This window comes from Harpia harpyja, chromosome 18, assembly GCF_026419915.1.
Source record: "Harpia harpyja isolate bHarHar1 chromosome 18, bHarHar1 primary haplotype, whole genome shotgun sequence".
NCBI classification, from domain to species: Eukaryota; Metazoa; Chordata; class Aves; order Accipitriformes; family Accipitridae; genus Harpia; species Harpia harpyja.
In genome coordinates this window covers 4866474-4884775 of record NC_068957.1, presented here as the reverse complement: position 1 = coordinate 4884775, position 18302 = coordinate 4866474, and the positions used below count along the sequence as shown (strand labels likewise).

The 18302-nt window shown below is 38.1% G+C and overlaps 1 protein-coding gene across 1 annotated transcript in view; it reads right to left on the bottom strand.

The window, feature by feature from the left end:
• COL4A6 (collagen type IV alpha 6 chain) overlaps window positions 1-18302 on the bottom strand; it is a 141799-nt gene that overhangs the window by 93583 nt on the left and 29914 nt on the right. The window lies entirely within an intron of this gene.

The window sequence follows — 18302 nt, the reverse complement described above, 5'->3', positions numbered from 1 at the left end:
AAACTAAGGGCTGAAACAAGTTCAGACTGGCATTGAACATTTCCTTACTAAAAGCATTCACAGAAAATATTTTTAAAGCCTTTAAAATTTCTTGACATCTGTCGGTGAGGAACGTGAAAAATGAAAGACAATTCATGCAAGTTTCTCATGTACTTTTGAGCTTCTTTGCATCAGCTTTCTCAAAGAAAGTAACTAGTCTGACATCACTTGGTAAATTTTCTGCTAAATGTAAATAAAAAACTCTCTATACACCCTGACATTCACACCATTTTGCTAAATTAAACAGCTCTGTTTGTAAGGCAGCATAGAATGAATGCTAACAAAAACCCTTAAATCCAACCTCCCATACTTCCTTAGCCTGAAGGGACCATTATCTCTTGCTGCAAAATTAGTCATAACAACCTTCAAGCAATTCTAAGAGGCATCAAGCATAAAAAAAAAACCCAAGCAAACAGTACTTTTGCAGACTTTTTGGCAGTTTTGTTCAGGTGAGACTCCATTAGATATGGGGCTTTTGGCCTACTCATTAACATCCTATGGTAGGATCTAACACAATACTTGAGCAGAACAGAGAAAGAGTGATACATTGGCAAGAGATGCACCATAACAGGAAACACAACGCAGACAATTCTGACCCTAGGCAGCAGAAAATAAAAGTAAGCTTAATGTAGTAAAGGTAAAAACAAAACAAAAAAAAACCAAAGAAGAGCAGAAAAATTGCATCTAGGGGTTATATAATAGACTGTAAGAGCATCTCCAAACTGTCTGCTCAGACAAGGAATGATCAGCATGAACTTGAGTGCGCAATGTACATTGGCAAGGGTTCAGTACATAAAAACTGGTCCCTGTCTTAACAGACACACTGCTGAGAGATCACTTCTGACCACAGGTATTATTAAGACTTTAGGATCTGGTTCTAAAAAGACTTAAGAGTGACGTGCACCAAGACACACCTTTTGTCATGATTATATGCATATTTTGCAGTGGAAGTCTGGACTCATTGCTAGCCAATGTATACCCCTATTCCTGACACTTAACCTTACATTTACACACTTAGCAGAGAGCATTATGCCTCCAGGGATTCACATTATGCTTTCCCAGACATTTATTCAACCTTAAATCCTTCAAAGATTTCAACTTCCAATTAATTTTTTCTCCAGATTATTCTTTGTTCCAACAGTCATTTGCATGAGCCTTTGGGTCCTATGGTTCTGTTAATTCTGCTTGTCTCCTAAGAGTGAGTAATGGCAAAGAAACTTTATTTCATGGCAGGTCTGGACTCCTCTAAGGTCACTGCCTTGCAACAGTTGCTGTCTCAGTGCACCGAAGCTCACCTCATTAAAAATGCCCCATCTCTAGTGGCAATTAGGTCCTTCCCAGTGGCAAAGGACTGGACAAAAAGCAATGATTCTTTCCATCCCCACTGCTCATGCTGCTCCCCACACTGCTGTGGTTAGCAAATATCATTCTAGTCAAAATCCCACTGAAGTCAAAAGAAATCTTCCCATTTAATTTATTGGGAGCTGGATCAAATGCTCACTGAGGTTTATTAAAAACTGCAAATATGTCCCCATTTTGTGTAAAAGTGTGTTCACAATGTATTTCTAGGTTCCTTTTCACAGCATGAGGATTCATTTTGATCACTTGTGAATGAAAGCATTTGGAAAGGAAGTAAACCAAAGCCAGTTGGCTCCAAACCAGGTGTTACATGTCCCAAGTATTTTATTTAGGGGAAGTAGCTGACATCAGACACTCCAAGGCTACTTAAATAGCAAACAGCCATGTGCGTAATATTTATGAATACAAGTCTAAAGGCTGCATGTAAGATTCTAGACCACAGTGTTCCCTTCTGAAAAGGTTTAATACATTTTTCCATTCAAATGTATGAATGCATAGGTCATTCGAACATTTATAGATTGTAATCTGAACATGTAAGCATGGGCCCTTCATACTTGTTCTGTATATGTATTCAGGGAAGAAATTTTTCCAACTGCTCTGAGATGTATTTCAGATTGATGAATATGGCTCCTCAGAAACAATAAGAATTAAAGAAATAAGGGTACTAGTTATAGTGGTAAGCATCACCATTATAAAAGAAATGAATTAAAGTATTTTAATTTGGCTAGAAGTAGACCAAGGTTTTCAAAACAGAAAACAAACGTAAAATAGTAGCACTGTTAAAAAATAATACATTCTCTGTGATTTAAATAACCGTAATATAAACTGAGTAACATACATACTGATTTTAATTGAGTTATTTCAGGCTTACATGAGAAACACTAGCATTTCAATGTAGGAAAAGCTACCTTATTTAAGAAGTATTGATATAAGCGAGAAACTGTTTTAAAAAGACATTCAAAAACAAGAGTCAGTGTAAGAACAATTTTCCTCTCCTGCTTCTGGTGTACCCTCATCAAGCATTTATGCACAGTTGATTCATTCAGATGGAGTGTCATTCTAATCTTGCCATTGACTTCAGCTTGTTCTGGAGTAGAGCCAAAGCGAGTAAAGAAACCTAACAGCTGTGATGCCATAAGAGGTGGCCCAGACTCATGTTGATTCCAGCTTCTCTAGAGCAACACACAGGACCACAGAATAGCTGCAAATGATCTTGAAAGGCCTTGCCTGCAAATCCAAAGAAAATTGTACCTGCAGCACAGGCAGGAGTAAACCAACTCACACAGGACTTCAATGGGAGATTTCCAGGAAGCACAGCTCAGAAGTGTGAGCTGGGGCCCAATTTTGCCTCAAAACTTCTGCTTTGTATCAAAGGGCCAGCTGCAGAAGACTTGAAATCTATTGACTGAAGACAATGATTTCAATCAGCTAGGAGGGTGAACCCACAAGCCAGCAGAGGAATGTGATGAAGGCATATTTTGGGAAAGGACAGCAGAAAGGTTAAAAACATCATCTTTAACACGAGGAAGTTACGGTAGCATAAGAAGTGGTGGTAATAGGAAAATAAATTGGAAACTTTTAGGAAAGAATTGATTATAAGGAATGTCAGCACGCAAAATTGGAGGATGTAAAGTACACTGAAAAAAGAGCATGCTTGTGATAAAAGAGGAAAAAAAGATGATGACAAAAAAAAGCTGATCATAAAACAGAAAGTGAAAGAATCTCAGACTTCCATAAAGAGATACGGCAGGGATGAAAATTTTTTCCCCAAGGCTTACTTCCAGTATCTTCCCAACTCCAGTTAAGGACTGCTCCAGTCCAGAGCAAAATCCTAACAAGAAACTTCATAATCAAAAGCTGAAAATGGAGCATAATGAAAACTTCTGGAATCTTCAAATAAACATCTTTCATATAGTTCAGGATCCTATTATCTGCTGATGACTAATAAGGAAATTATATTTGCAGTACCAGATATCCAGACACCTTGTAAAATTTCACAGCAAAAAAACTAGTGAAACATAGTATCTCGGTTTACTTCATGAGCTACGTAATGCTGGGGTGTTAACCTTACTCTTTTTAGCCTTCATGGGTTTTAGGAATTAAATTCATTATAACATTTTCTTTGTCAATTATTCTTTTAGTTGTTGTATTACAGAATTTAGAGCCCAGTTCTGAAAACACTTATCCACATGTTCAGCCCCTTCCTTTGAAATCAGCAGATTCTACTTTGCTATGCATGTGTTAATACGCAGTTGCCTTACTGACATGAAAGAACTTCTTCAGGGCTAAAAATCTTTGGAAAAAAATGATAAACCAGGAACCACAGCAATCTCTGCACTCAGAAATGGCAGTGTGACCTGTCAAAGATAGCATAACATGATGCAGCAAACTGATCCAGTAACTCTTCCTAACACGAGGTGTCACAGAGCAGAAATAAACTGACAGTCTTGCCAGTTAGATTGTATGAAAACAGTTACTGGGATTTGTTTGGCAGTGAAATACTGAACAGGTGAGAATAAAATTAATCATGTCAGCAAAACATCAGATAAAATTAAAATACAAACAAATTTTTCCTGTGAAGAATATGAAGTGCCTGAACTCATTTCAACATTTTTCTTAGTGAGGTCCCCCAAACCTTGACTTGCCCTGTCTGCTCAGTTTTTTTTCATAGTATTAAGAGCTAGGTCAAGCTTAAGAACTAATAATAGGATTATTGTTTTTCAAACTGGGGGGTGGAAGCAGCAGATAAAGAGAAAGTCCTGAGTAACTACCAAACAGAAGGATGATACAAGCCTCTGAGCAAACTGCTTCACCTGACATGTCCCAAGAACTCATTTTTTCAGGCCACATCATCATACTGCCTCACAGCTGTATGCCCATCCAAGAGAAAAAGTGACTACAGAGATATTAATCACATGGTACAAGTATGAGTAGAATTTTAGCTGGAATACAGTGCACGGTTTTTGTCACTTTCAAGGAAGATGAACTCTCTACAGGCACAGAGCTTGAAAATACCTCTGATTATAAATGTGTGATTTAAGAGCCTTCCGGCTACAGTGCGATTTATCTGGGCCAGCAAAATGAAGACTTGGAGGTGATACAATTGCCATCTATACATTAATCAGAAAGGTAAATGCCAGAGAAGTGAAGTGAACAAACTTTATTTGAACAATGTTCTAGATACCACCCTGCTGCTTAGGAGCATTTTACACCTCTGACTGTCAGTAACTGAGAAGGTATGTCAACAAGAAGATCTCTTTGTGGCAAGAGTATATAAATCAGCAGTGTGGGTGACACTCAGGGACGGAACACTGTTGTCTTACACTAACTAGTTAGGAGAAAGGACAGTGCTGGCACAAGAACAAGTATGTGTAAGCTTCCATAAATATATGCAGGAGAAATTAAGCTTTTAAGCAAAGGGCAACAGCCTTCCAGTTATAAAGGCAAGAGACTTAACAATTTTGATGAAATGGTAATCCCTTTTGATGGAGATTGATATGACACAGTGGCCAGTCACAGTATGAGACAGGACTCAGTGACTGCCACTTTTCCTTTGTTGCTAAAGCATATCATGCCAAAGCGTCACCTTCCCATCCAGGCCAGTTCCAGCCATTAGCATCAAAATTGTCTAGAAGGCAAAGCAGCGAAAAAAAAGAATTGACCTAATGAAATAAAAATTGGTGGAAACTGTCCTGGAGGTCTCCACTTTCTACACCTACAAATTTCTCCTATGATTTGCTACATTAAAATCTGGTGTAAAATTGTGACAAGCCTGGAAAAGCATTTTTCATTAATTCTAACACGATCAGAGTGTAAAAAACACACATTCAAAAGTAAGAATCTGTATACTTTAAATACTAACTCATAAACCACATGTAAAGCCAGACTTTAAGACCTTCTCTCATCCCGAGTACCACCTTATTCTTACAGTCCCATGGAAATGACTGGCCTTCAAACACTACAACAGTAGGAATGTCACATACTGGTTCTTCAGTGTTAACAGATTTGAATCTGGCTCTGAACAGCTCCGTCTTCTGATACTTTTCGGTTTTGTTGATAGGATTACACAAAGCTGTAGATGCTTTTTTCTGAATAGTCTATCAGTCGATGAACATGTAGTTAAAACCAGACAGTTTATTTACAGCTCACATGAGCAAGGACACAACACAAAGCCACAAGCTTATCTTTTACTGCACAAAAGGTCTTTCAAATGGAGCTATTAAACGTGAATTTGTAGCTAAGATACTAATTCATTTTAGGGTTCACTGACTTCTTCAGTTAACCAACGTCCTCGAATATTTTCATTCATTTCATAGAACTGGCAAACATCTTAACTGGCAGCTGAGACTAAGTGATAGTTACTAACAGAAACCAACCCTCCTCCAATTCAAATGACACATGAGGTTACAAAACTTGGAGGAAATCCTGGCCTAGAGAAACTAGTGGCAAATTCCAACTGAAGCAAATTCCATCCCATACCCACTCCCTGCTTTCATTCCTGCCAGCGAGACAGGAGTGCTGTTGCACTGAAAAATAGATTTAAACCAAAACAAAATAAATGTTAAAGGTCAATTCTTCCACTTTACACACACAGCAAAAATGAACTGATGTCTTTCAAACTATAGAAGGGTTGCCTGACTCATTTTTTGAGGAAACATGCATTTCTTATCCGTTGCATGGAATTTGGTGATAGAGTTTGCAGACTTTTTATTCACTGAAGTAATTTTCACTCATACTAATGATGTCGTCAATTTCTGTGAAGGGAAACATTCTCCCAGTAAAGGATTTCCAGAGTACAACTTTGCTTATGACAGCTGCCAAGTATGCTATTTATTATATTTGGGGCATACAAATGGCCAGACCTCATTACACATGTTAGTAAGTTAGAAAATTCATAAGCAGAGAATGGGTGATTACCTGGTCTGAAAACATGAGTAATAAAATTCCAAATAGGTCCCTGTGGTTTAGAAAATCAAAAGCTTTATCTTTGCAGCTACGCTGAAGGAATGTTTCCTTTGTCATGTCTGCCAAGGTCTCTGTTACTGGCTGGAAAGACATCAGCATCAGCCTCATCTATGCTTCAACCTGGTCTCCCCAGCCTGCAAGGCCTGGCAGGACTCAGACTTTAAGTATCCTACAGTTATTCCAGCAACCACCTGAGTGGCCAGTGCACTAGACCAGCTACTTTATATTTGAGTGATAAGCATCAATCAATTTTAAAATACTCAGTATTACAACAAGTATTATGAAATACTTTACCCTAATTTCTTTAAAGACTTTACCCACTCTGAGAAAGTTTCCTGATCTTTAGGATCCTGTCAGAGATCCTTGTTCTCCTAAAGCATCAACTCCATAGCCAGATCCTATTAGACCATTTAGAACCTTTAATACATAACAATATAAATTTGTGTAAGAGCCTTTGTTATTTTTGTTTCTTCTGCTTGTTGAAATTCACAATGTATTTCTTAACAGATTAAATTTAGCCAGGCGTAACGAATGTGTGTGTGGCTGTAGGGACTACCCACATGCAGCTATGAAACTGAACTACTACTGGTAGGTATGTGCTCCTCTGTTAGAGGCCATCCTCTGGATGGGAGTGCCAAAGTGCCCAGGGAAAGAGGTTTTCATTCCCTGCACCCTGTCGAGTGGGAGGAAGTCCTCTGCATTAACTTCACAATACGCCAGTGCATATGCAGCAGAGGGATATCCATGAGATCCATTATCATGCAAATGTGGCAGTGCTAATAACAGGGAACAGGACAATTACTGCAGTCTCTCCGAGGGAAAAGTGCTTGCAGAGAACGCAGAGTCACCTCAGGGAAAAAGAAACGTACGGTCAGTTTGTTGTTTTAATTTAAAAAGAAACTGCCATTGGTGGTGTTTATGCATCCCCAAATAGGTCCATTTGTATGGAAAGAGACAACATGAAACTTACATAAAAGTGAATTCTAAGATCACATTCACATTTTGTTGCAGCACATGACAGTGAAAAACACTAACAATATTGGCAAAGAATCTTCTTCCTTTACATTACTTTCTATCAAAGCCGGGTATATGCCAAAGGAAGAAGAAAAAACATTGCTCTAGTTCTGCAGCCACACAGAGCTATAAGCTAGAGAACCTAAAGTAGCAATTCCAAAATCAGAGATAACCATGTTATTTGTATGGTTTAGCACAACTATTTACCAAGTTTGTACCTGCCCAACAGCTTTATAAGCCTCACACAACTCTCTACCACAACCCTCTGGCTAAATCCAACACACATTGCCAACTAGTGGAGATATTTATTGTACTAAAGTTGCTGAACAGATAAATATTTAGGATATTAAAACCCATGCTACCAGATAGTTGGCTATTATAAAAAGTATCAATGATGTAGTTGTAGGCCTTATGATCTATACATGTTGTGCAGTATATGTATATGACCTATAACACCATGAACCAACCCAAGCCTTTATAAACACCACAAGTAAGTGAACTAAAAGTTGGTCTTAAAAAAACAGAATAACTCACAACAGACAATGTGCACTCTTTCATCAAACAACCTGCTTTTAGACAGCTTCTCACTTTATCCTTAAATGTCCCTGTGATACAGATAAGATTTCCCACAACCTTAAAGGTATGCATATAGCTTGGAAACATTCTCATGAACAGGTGCATTCATTCATTGACTGAAAGGACATGATTCCATCTACACTTCCACTCCTGACAGTACCTTGCAAAAAGCTGAGTAATAGATGAAACATGATTTTTTTTTTTTTTTCAAAACCCATTAGGTTTTTTTTTTCTCCAAACAGCTGAAGTTTCCAGTGCTGTAGCCAGTTCTCAAGTCCAATTATAGATATCACCCTCTCATATTAACATGGATCCTTTAGAGCCATCTTCAAAACTGTCCCATCTTTTCTAACTGGTTGCCCAAATGGGAGCACAAACTTCAACAACTGTAAAGCATTTGCAAGAAGTATAATGTTTCACTTTCAAAAAGAAATTCCAGACAATCATAACCCTGCAGAAGACTCTTCTGCAAATTCACTATGAAACTAACCATTCCCCTGCCAAACAATCTGGACATTTTCTTTTTTTAAAGGGGAGGGAAATCTTGCACTCAGTATATTTTGTAAGGGCATTGCTTTCCAACAACAACTGAGATTTTCAAGCCTCCTTTTCTATACTCAACATCTAGAGAGTTCTGTTCCATAAGTAACTCATTAAAGACATTTTTTCTAAATGGTATAAAGTAAGGTTTTGGTTTTGAATATAAGAGCTTTTCATTCAACTGCAACAGAAATCAGGAAAATAATAACTTGAGTAACTTAATTTCAACTAAAATGCTTGTCCAGAGACTTATATAACTGAGATGAATACAACTCCTTATATATAACTACATTACCTTTCTACAGCTTTGAATTCATTCCAGATACAGCTGGGCCAGTGGACAAGCATCGGCCCCGAAAGTGACTCAGCTCCTTCATCGTCTAAACAGTTCTAACAATTAAAAATACTAGAGAAAGAAAATCTTCACCAAAAGTCAAGGGAATGCTCATAGTACTTATCAGCAAAATATGTCCCAGAAGGTAAACTGGAATGTGTCCACTGTGATTCATCCTCCAATTTTATAGATAACACAGACCACCAACTTTGGAAATATGGCAGCAATTTATTATTTGCATCTTATTTTCAAATGCATCATTCCCCATTTAAAAACATTTTTTGAAATGAAAACTCCAGAGCTGGCAATCAAACAGTAAAACCCAAGGAAAACATTGGTAGAAACTGGCTGTGCTTTTAGTAATGCTCTTGCCAAAATGCTGATGGATTAAGAAGCGAGGGAGGGAGCTGCATCTGACCTTCCACTCCAAAGCTAACTACTAATCTCTCTCTGTATCTTTTGGATTTGAGTCAGATGAAAAAAAAATCTCTGATGTAACTGCTTACTCTGATGGAGTTACACTAGGGGTCAATATAGCCTTATGTGTGGGAGACAGCTGGTATAAGGATGCTCGATCTATCTCCCAGGGAGACAGTGAAGAGTGGGATGAGCACGAGGAAATGCATAGCTATGAACATGAGTAGAGCCTCTTAAAAGAAGTGGCTTTTGAGCCATTTCTGTACTCAGACAATTTGGTCTGCAGGCTCAGCTGACTCAGCCAGCAACAAAACACTGTCTAAAACAGAGATGGAAGTTGTAAAATGGGAGTTACAACCAGTTAACCATCGTTGCACTTGAATAAACAACACTTGTACTGATTCTAGTCTGGTTTCTTTTCCTTTGCTATTCTGTTTGCATCCTTCAAGGTATTGTCAAAGAAGTACAACTTGCGTAACCATGCCTTCCTGAAGACATCACTAATCCTGTGCAAAAGAATACTGTTGGTTTCAAATATTTTCATGCCAGTTTCTTCCATTAAATTCTCTCCTAAACAACGTAAATCGACTAGTGGCAAAAGAAATAGCCAAAATTCCCCTAGTTCTGCTTTGTTTCAACTTTGTGCACATACAGTACACATATCAGCAGTATTCTGAATGTCTTTATTAACAATTACTTTCATTTATTTCCCTAATGAAAACATGAGCTTCCCAAAAGCAAGGCTCCACATTGCTATACACTGTTAAACATATCTTTAGTGAAAAAACATTGAAAGACTCAATTACACGATGCACTAAGATCCATGCTTAATTCTGATTACTTCAGTGAGACCAAAGAACATAACTGAATGCCTTGCTAAACAGAAATCAACTTAGGCACATGCTGGCTTTGCACAGTGAAGGCCTCAGAAACAGGCCTTGGTATACCTACCTGAGCATAGAGCAATCCTGCAAAAAAATAAAAGTACGCATTACCTCTCTTCTTGCACAAAAGATGAGAGCCTCCTCGATTTGCCTCAGCTCCCACAAAGTTGCCCTCTGATGAAAGCAGTAAAACTGCCTGCCCTTCCCTGTTAGGGATGTCTCTGAACATGACATGGAAAGAAAAAACAAATTGCACTATTCCCTCTTCAGGAATAATCAACTTGAGAAAGATGAAAATACCTTTACTAGCATAACAGAAGCAGTCTTACTCCAAAACACAGGGAGGGAAGTGTGTGAAACTCACTCTTTCATCTGATGCTTTTATTTTAAATAAATATGCCATGTAGCTTTTAGCTGGAATGTGGCACATGTTTTTTGCGATTAGCCCAAAGGATAAAATAAGCTGTTTGGAATATTCCAGATTCCTTCCTTGTCAGGATTAGGAAAAGGTTGCCCTCAACACTGAATACCCAAGTACGCACATTTCCATAGACATTGAAAATACCTAGACAGCTACTTTTCTCCACAGCAAAGTGACAAAAATAATCCTGATTTAGCCATGGCCATTTTTATGCCACTAGTATTTGCAGAATACATACACATAAAACCTCCTGTATCCCTCCCCATGACATGGTACATGATAAAAATGTCTAGGACTACTTCAACAACAACATTATTTTGACAAATAATTCTTGTTATACAAAAATCCATATTTTGGGGAGGGAATACAAGCACTCCTGTTAATAACTGCAGTAGGGATTCCAAATCTGCACTAAATAGTCTCACACAATGCCTTGCACTCAAATTCCTTGTTAAATTATCAATAGACAATGATTAAGAAACTCTGATGTCCCATCCTTAATTACCAGAGAACTACAGTTTTGAAAATGAAAATGAGTGATTAAGAACTGGATTTACTTTAAAAAAATATTTCTGTAGCAAGAAATCATTGCTGCTGGGAGTCTGTCATAAATAATGGAAACTATACACAGATAGGTTGGGCATTCCCATCTTATACATAAACAATTAGCTCCGCCTGTATCCCAAATTAATGGTTATGGCTGTGGCATTTGTCTGTTCAGATTACTAATATACCTACCCCAGATTAAATTCCTAAAATAGGATGGCACACATCAGCTGCAGACAGGGTGGAACCAACTAAGAACCACTCCCATGTGCAGAAATAGTTTAGTTAGCAAAGTATTATGGCACAGGCATAAAGTTTACCTAGCTTTTCCAGTTCACTTACAATATCTAAATCAAGGTCACTCATTCTTCTTTTGGGGATGGGACAGATAAACATTTAGCCAACACATTTTCTCTCACTTAACCTTTCATCCTATTTTTTAAATAGAAGATTTACATCACAAGTTACAAAAGGACCAAAATGCCCGAACAGCTGAAAGTCTATGAAATCATAGCCTACCTAAATAAAAACATGTGCAGCCATCTCCTGGAACTATCAGAAGACTACCTGTTATAGTACCAACACAATTAACTCTTTAACCTCTATCTCTATAGCTTCACCAGTTTGCTTTCTTTCCCCATTTAGTCATTTAACATCTGTTCACCTTGTACTCTGTGATCCTGCAAATATGAGCTAGCTTGTACCTGGATACTTCCTCACTAATATCCCTGGAAGTTGTGTCATTGACTGAAGCAAGAATAGACTAAACCCATTGCAAATAGCACAGTGAGGCATCCCACTGTTTCATGTTCATCAGTCTTCCAGTAAAGACTTACTACATCAACTCTGGAAAGTACCAAACACATTGCATGTTCTTGGTTAATAAAATTGCAAAAGAAACTAGGGAAGCACTTTGTGCTCCACCCACAAAATACTTCAAAGAGTAGCCTCATAGAGAAATTGCTCTCCTTTGGAGGAAAAAGATGTCTGCTACTCTTATGTTTGTTTTGGACGCTGCACGATGGGTCCTTGTTGTTAATGGACCTTTGGGCACCATAGTAGTAAACATAATTAAGAAAAATGGGAGGCTTTTAAGTAAACATCTTTGGAGCTGTTCCTCTATCCTCTATGCTATTTCTAGTATACTATTTCTATTTTCAGGGAATGGATTTATCAAGTTAGAACATGTTTTGCTCCCAGGAACATAGAACTGGCGACTCTTGCCTACTAACTACTTTGCACTCTTGATTGGTCATTTACCCTTTATCAGAAACATAAGATGCCACCAGCTGTACCATCTACAAACATATTGCACTAGTATAAATGTCAGTGAAAAATCAGTTCCTTTATGTTAAAATGAAAAATAATGAATGATGCATATAGTACATCCTTAAAATTGTATATACTCCTGGATGCACCTTAAACCAGGCAAACAAAAATAATAAAAGAGTAAAATCAGACATATTGTTCTTCTGTAGCCCTACAACTCTGCAAAAGAAAAGTTTCATAAAAGGCCCATCCAAGCAGCAAATGCATTCTAAACGCCCTTTGAAGTCCAAAGGCTTCCCATTTAGTCCCTAACAGAGGATAAATCAGTTGGCAATTAGGAATTTTCCAATACTATAAAAATATCAGAAGTACAAAGAGTAAGCAACAGGTGGAAAATCAGGAAAACTAAATCTTGTTAAAAAAACCAAGAGTATGCATTTGAGATATTATATCACTATGCAAGCAGGCTTACATAACTAAACATGGATTTATTAAAGTAATTCCCACTTCTAGCCACAGCTGTAGACAGTAAAGTGACTTTGATAAGTCCTTCTATCATACTGATGATAATAACCATATGTTTCTAAACACAGCTTATCTATAAGCACATTTATCTCAAAGTTCTCTACAAACACAGTGGTGGTCCTGCAAAACATTTTTCAAACAAGCCATCCCTGGGAGGAGGCAGGGAGGGCAAAAAATTTTATTTACTGGAAATACTACATTTCAGACATTTTTCTTATTCCATATGGAACAAAAGTTAGGAAAAAAATCCCGAAAAATTAGTATTTTCAGGATAAAATGGTTGTTTTTAACATTGGAAAAAGAATTCTGGGCAAACCTTTCCTACTCTGCAGCCAGCCCCAGGACCTTGGGTTTCAGCAGTGTGTGAAACCAAGAGCCTGGAGGCCTAGGCTGCTGAGCTGGCTGGACAGAAAAACAGCCAGAGACCAGGTACGTTTTCTATCCAGAAAACTTCCTTCCCAGCTTCCATCTACATCAATAGATCCCTTGTGGCCTTTCAGGTTTTACCTGAGCAGTATTCCCAGCAGAAAGGAGCTTTTTCAAACCCACGGGGGCAAAGAAAACAACCGTCCATCAGTTGGAAGAGAGCAAAAGCAAGTGACATCCCAAAATGCAGACACAAATGGCAACGCTGAAGGGTTGCAAGAAAGAGACAGAACAGCTCCAGAACAGGCAGTGAAGAATAACAAGGGGTTGGAGGACACAAGGCTGGGAATTCAAGACTTTCAAATAACAGAAACAAAATCCTTTTCAAATTCTACCCACCCAGTGGAAACAGAACTATGGCCAAGTCTACTTCTTCCCTATCCCCCAGCAGAGTACTTCTGGGTTGCTTTGAGAGACTCAGCTCCTGCCTTCTTCTCAGTTACCCTATTCTAGCTTTGTTTTCATACAACAGCTCTGTGGGGACCTGATCCTGGGCCCCAGAAATTCAAAGAAGGGGGCGAGCCAAATTTGCAGAGGAACCTCTAAATGAAAATGTGTTTTTCTGCACTTCTTTCTGCTCTGTAGAGCAGCAATGGCATAGCCCCAAAAAAGGTTCCTGGACCCTATCTTTGAGCCTGGTTGGACACATGTACAGAACGAACACAGCACTAAGTCCACAATTTAAGACAATCACTCAAGACCTTGAGGATTGTATCTAATGAATCCAAGACATTTCATCAACCAGCAATTTTCTTACTACAGAATAACTCCACTTTCATCATGCTTACATATAGCACATAATGTGCACAACAGGATGTTGTATTTAGTATTACAGCTGTTAGTTCAGACTGATTTTCTGGGCTGCCCTTCTCATTTCACTGAGACTTTGGCTTTGCAAGAGAAGGCAAACAAACTGTCCTTTCATGGTAAAACAACCCTTCCCTGCAGGGCAGAGCTGATTTGCTTAAGGATTCCTCTCCTGTCTACCCAGCGAGTACATTACTACACGGTTAAACCAGATGTAAATTAGACAGCAAGTTGAGGAACCGAAAAAGGATGCATTCCACATACTGGAGAAGACCATGGCTATCATGCTGTATCCTCTTCCTAGAGACACTGATAAAGGAGAAATGAGGAAGAGAGAATATATAAACTGAGGTAAACAACTATAAAATCTTAAAGGAAATTTAAGTAGTTCCATTGTGTACCCATATATTTAATTTACTGTTTGGCCTATTTAATTTCAAGTAACACTTCTAAGCAGAGCGGACGTCTATTCATCAACCGTGGATGTTGCAAACTTCTGCCAAGACAAAATGTACAATCTCTGTCACGGATAATCTTACCTGTCTGAAACCGAAAAAGACAAAATGCCTTTATAACATTTATCTAGATTAAACAGATCAGAGGAGGTATAGCTTGATGCAGTATTTTGACAGGATGAGAGTATGTTTGCTGAGGAATAGGTACTGATTAAATCTGAGACAATGTGTGCCACAAACATTTCTACTAAGGAAACCAAAAAAGGTCAAAACATAGAACTGGCAGACTAAATGTATAATTTTATTTACAAATATCCTATTTTGTGTGTATCTAGGTTACTAAGCAGACTATTAGGTTTAGAATGATATATTATAAAACACAAAAACAAATGTCACAGGTAGTACTGGATAAGGGAAGGAAAAACTGAGACAAAGGAAACTATTTTTAGTAACAGCTAAGAAAAATATGAAAATAAGTTTTTTGAGACATCATTATCAAAACTCCACAAAGTGAAAACAATGCAAAGGACTAATTTCATCTTCTATTTTTCTTTTTTTCTCTATATATGTAACATGTATTTTTTAGAATTTTTGTTTCCTGTATTATTTTATTTGGGGGGGTGAGGGTGGAGAAACAAGGCTTTTGTCTTCAGATTGTCTTACAGACAAGAAAAGGCATATAGTAAGCATAGGCAACATCAACTTTCAGATGTCTAGTTTGTCACAGAACCTGATATGAAATTTTAAGAAATATTTTTTACAGTCTTTACTAAACCATGCAAAGGAAAATCTGTCATCAGAAAGACTAAAACTATCTGCAAAATTAGATTGTGTAGTCTGATGCAATTTAGAACTGAAATGCCTACTTAATATAACCTCCAGAACTCTTTATTGCCAAAGGCATAGATCCTTATCAATAGGTGTGTGCCCTTGCAAGCAACTGTTTGAAATGGTGACTTGTTAAAATGCTTAACCCTCTAATCCCCATATACCTACTGGATCCAGTACTACCTAAATAAAGACATACTGCCTGGGCTTCTCATATGGGTGGATGACAAAAAGCGACTCAGTAAGTAAAAACGGCTGAAATGAAGTCTCAACCAATTAATGTAAAGAAATGGACAAGGCTAAACAATTATTTGATTCTGGAAGTCCAAGCAAGTAAGTATGTCTACATAAGTGAGTTTGTAAAATAACAAAGTCATCCTGTAAGAACACATTCATTCTGTTTAAGGCATTACCTTGCCCTGTCTTCCCTGAAACCCACTAGAGCTAATAATGGACAGATGTCACTTAAACAGGGAAAACCAATATGGTGGTGGTAAAAATCACAAAATTTCACTGAAATCAACATCTTATGACCTGCTTCTATAAATCCCCTCAGGCAGTCCCTCAGGATTGACTGCATTATTGTGGAGAGTTAGAATTGCTCAAACATGGAGGACTAAGGGTCCATAGTCACTTCATTTAAGAAGCGGTTGCCACCGTATTCAAAACAAGTTCTGCTAAAAGAACAAAAAAAGTTAACGCTCAGAATAGACACTGTCATAGTGTACTATCTTCCGGAATCAGTACCACCAAAAACCTCATCTTAAGCTTTCAAAGTGTTCTAAATTGTTCTTAAGTTGAGTGCATTTATTTGTTCTTAGCTGTCAGGCATAGCGTGATAATGGATGATGTACACTACACATGCAGCACCTACCAATGAGACTGAGAGATGCTGTATATGCAATGTAGAAAGCACACTACTAGAATATTCTTGGTAATTTAATATCCAACCTTGAACATTATCACTTAGAACAGCAAACCCAACAATTCATGAAAAAGTGTAGAAGGAGTGAAGATTAGTGCTATGAGCAAAAAATTTACTGTCTAGTTGTGCAACATGCTAGCTAAGCACAGATGTCTCTCCTGGGAAATTAACACCCACGCTATTCCAAACAACTTTTTTCAAGGCCTTGCCAACTTAAGAAGCTTTTTTTTTTTTTTTTTGGCTACAACCATCATAATAACATGACAAGTATAAGTAGAAAGTCTAATGGAAGAAGAATTTTTCTCTATATTCGTTCCTAATTTCTCCTATGTGTTTTTGTACAGCCTGCCTCATTGTCCCATGCTCTTTAATGTGAAACTTTTGGACATAAAAATGGCATAGACTACAGAATTTAACCTGGAAAGCGAGATAATAAAAAACCAGGTGACCACGGACATGAAAGGACCAAACTTCCATTTGCACACTATTTCAAGTTGTACTATTTTAAGAAAAGACTATTCCATTTTTTCCTTAACTGGTAAACTGGATTCTAACTTTTACACTGGCTCCAGTTGAAAAATACCATGGTTTGTGACATGAAACAACAGATGTTCTTAAAATAACAGACTCGGATATTTCCAACTGATATCACCCAAAGAAATGCCAGGCAGAGAAAGGAACTGTTCTTACTGACACTGGGCCCACCAGGGACTAGTCCTACAAAGTGCTGAGCAACCTGTAGAGATTCAGTGAGATGCAAGCACACTCAGCAATACATGGACTGTCAGAACCAATAGAAAATGTGCCTAACACAATACTGTTGAAAAATCACCATGTTTTACTAAGTGCCAAATTGATACACACCTGTATCACCCACCCTGACAGCCCAAGCCTGTCATTCCCAGCACTGAACTAGAACGGGGCAGCACTGCCAGACTTACGCACATTCATTCGCCTTGATGCTACACTTCTTTCCCCAGCAGGATGGTTTACTGGCTTGGTGTCTTCAAATCATGCCACCCCACCTCTAAACTCTCTCTCCTCTGGACTGCCAGGGAATGTGGCACAAAGGCTCGTGAGTGGAATCATAGGAGTCGCTCTGGGCCCAAGCAATGTTCGTTTGAGCCCTGGCTCAAAGCTGGCTGTACCAGACCAACCTGGCCTCAGCCAGAATGAACCTCTCGGCTCAAGAGTCAGAGACACATTTTCAAGTGCTACAAAATCAGAAGGACTTCTGCAGTCACCTTGCACCTTCTCCCAGTTTAACTCCTGTTTGAACTACAATGTCTCTTTTAGGAAATCATCCAGTCTTCATTTGAATACCTAAACGTGAAAGTTCTACGACAGGACTAGATGCAAAGTATTTTGATTTTATCAAAATGTTTATAATTTCCTGTACAAAACGTCAACAAAAATTGGTCCATTGCCTCAAATTCCTTAAGTTCACTGAATCAGCATTTTTTGGCAGAAAAACTATTCCATCTAAATTTTTAAACACACTTACATTAGACAGCATGTTGGTATGTATTAAGAAAAATATGTAAATGTATGCATAAGTTTTATTAAACAAGTTTGCATCATCTTCCTTTTAACTGTGTGGGCCATGAATTACCATCAGAAGTACCTCTTCTTTTTTCACCTAGGTAACTCCATAGTACTACTGTGGATTTTAAATTCTAAGTTTTAACAGAGCTTTACTTGTATTTAAGTCTACCAGCATGTAAATCCAGCATCAGCCTTTCTGTGTTCCATAGAATAGAAACTGGGAGTTAACAGCGTTTCTGGTTATCTGCCCTCCCTCTTTCAACCAAGGCTTATCCTGGGACTTTGTTTTTACTCCTTGTATGTCTTCATCTGGTTAATCAAACGGGTCCTTCACCGGCCTTTAGTCTAACCAAGGCCACTCACAAATCACCTGTGCTAATTTGCTGAAAAAGCTTCTGAGATTACAAGCAAGTATCATTCGGGAAGT